At 34.4% G+C, this 2,500-nt stretch overlaps 1 long non-coding RNA gene across 1 annotated transcript in view; it reads right to left on the bottom strand.

Moving 5' to 3' along the window:
- LOC143019496 (uncharacterized) overlaps positions 1-2,500 on the bottom strand; it is an 11,693-nt gene that overhangs the window by 1,892 nt on the left and 7,301 nt on the right. The window contains exon 4 of the long non-coding RNA XR_012965818.1: positions 1-2,500. This exon is cut by the window's left edge and continues 1,892 nt beyond it; it is cut by the window's right edge and continues 871 nt beyond it. This is a non-coding gene — a long non-coding RNA (uncharacterized LOC143019496).

Below are 2,500 nucleotides of genomic sequence, written 5' to 3'. Positions count from 1 at the left end.
ATTATGACGATTTGCTTAAAATAGTTATGAAATTAGATCTATAGTTTTTGAATAGTTAATTTTTCTTTTAAAAGAGAACAGTAGACTGTTTCCGATAGTCCAAACTAGTCACGTAAGAGAATAGTTGAACTACTATGCGATAAATTGGACATCGGCCATGTGGATAGTTTCCCTGTAGTCGTGGTTGTTTTAGATGAATCGTATTTTTCTTAGAAAATGGGAGATTCAGTGAAGTGGTTCGGAAATAGTGGTTTCTTAGTGATTTCTAGGCACACATACATACACACACATACACATATATATTATATACATATATATATATATATATATATATATATATATATATATATATACACTGAAGCCGGCATGACGTCACAAAATTTATAAATAACGGCGTTATGACGTCATGTTCCGTCGTTCCCATTTCAACACTAAATCCTTATTCACAGTGGAGTGATGATACGTCAAGGATAGACAAAGCTATATGCACACACATTCGTACGTGTTTGTACAGTGACAGGCACGTTCATAGGAACATTTTGTATGTGCGTGTGTATGCTGTTTGTTGTTTTGTATTTTTTTAACTATACAAAACGCATGCATTCGTGAGAATAAAAATGGTCCCAAATGACCTTTCCGAGCTAGGCCAGGGGAATCAACGTCTTTATATATATACATATATATATACATATATAGATTTATATATATATATATATATATATATATATATATATATATATATATATATATATATATATATATTTACGTTCAAGTCACAATAATTGTAGGGTCTTCCATTCCTCTGTGTCTCTATTTCATTTACCTTCATTCTTGTGGCAAGAAATCACTTTGGAACTAGTTCCCGATGAGGATTTTATGGAATTTATTCAGGTCTCTGTAGTTCTCTCACTTCTGTCATTTCTGTGCATCTCCCCATCCCCTCCCCTATCTTTTCCCAGTCTTCACCAGCCCTCTGACAACCCCCCTTCCAGTCCTTTGAGCCGACCAAAATCCCCTTTCTTCTTATAAAAACACTACACTTAAAGTCTGTCTCATTAAAATTCCCATTTTTGTCATGACTTTATTCCACGTTTTCTATGATAATATTTCCTCCGGCTCCACAACCCCATGTCGTCACACACATACCCTCCCACCTCCCCCTCTCTCATCTGTTCACCCGAGTCGTTTGTTATTTCTTAGTCACTGTATATGAGACTTTCTTAGCATTCCTAATCTTGTATTTATTTACGAAGGCGTTGTTGATACTGTTCTGCACTAAAAGCTATCAGTTATACTGGACTTTCATTTGCCCTCCTTGGAGAATTTCCGCCCAAAAATAAATTTCAAAACCTTAAACTACAACCTAAAATTTATACACAATATGACAATAAAATTCTAATTTTGTTTTATATATGCTATATTTGGAATACTTTGCCTCTAGTTATTCAGGGGCGTAAAAATAATTATATTTCAGTATTTTTCAGAAATTTATATATTTTACTTTCGAAGTTTGTGGTAATCACCTTAACTGATTACATTCCCGTCCTGTGCAATAATAGGAAACATAACAGCGAGCCGTCATTCCTCCACTCTGGCTTCCTCGAAACGAACACAGCAAGAAAACAAACGAGTAAATAAAGATTAGATAAAATAGGTCAATGAAGACAAAGCTGCTAAAGATTAGAAGCTTACACTAAGAGTATGGGAAAAGGGTGACGCGTTACGTTAAGAGACACGTAGCTGTGAGTGAAGCCCGCCAAATAAAAAAAAATCTCAGACCCTATAGAAAGGCCTTTAAACATTCAAATTAAACTGATGTATTCATTGACTCGATAAAATCCCATAAGGTGCTATCGGCGTGAGCAAGCGATTCTAGAATTTGTATGCTAAGGGACTTTGGCCACAGCTAGGCGTCCCCCGGCGTAACCTCCTCATATAATTTTAGAACTTGAACGAAATGCGATGCGTTCCTCAGACAGACAACGTCACCTGGCGACTGAACCCTTCTCGATGAAGCCCTCTGATTGGCTGTTTTATGTAAATTGTCCGACACCCACCTCAAAGTGACGACATGCGCCAATTGAGACAAACTTCGGTTCGTGGTGCGCAAGTCTAATCTCCTCGGACAAAAATAAATAAATAAATTAATCAATTAATTCATTAATAGAAATAATAGTAAATAAGTAGACAAATAAATGAAATAGAATAAAATAAACGAATAGATAAATGAATGAATTAATGAATAGATTAATAGAAAATGAATAAATAAATAGAAAATAAACAATAAATAAATGAATAGATAAATAGAAAAAATCCTCTTTTGGCGAAGTTGATTTCTCTCGTGCTTTTTATATTCATTTTTCATCATTTTATTTTCTTATATACTCCATTTACTTGTTTGTTTGTTTATTCATATATCTATTTTTGCACCCAGACATGCTCTAGAGAGGGTCTCTTTTCCTTATATATATATATTCTCGCCTCATCCGTCAGAAAAAGT

The sequence above is a fragment of the Oratosquilla oratoria genome, chromosome 37 (genome assembly GCF_046742065.1).
Source record: "Oratosquilla oratoria isolate Oo_2021 chromosome 37, ASM4674206v1, whole genome shotgun sequence".
NCBI classification, from domain to species: domain Eukaryota; kingdom Metazoa; phylum Arthropoda; class Malacostraca; order Stomatopoda; family Squillidae; genus Oratosquilla; species Oratosquilla oratoria.
The sequence above is the reverse complement of the archived record's forward strand: the minus strand, read 5'-3'. Positions and strand labels throughout refer to the sequence as shown.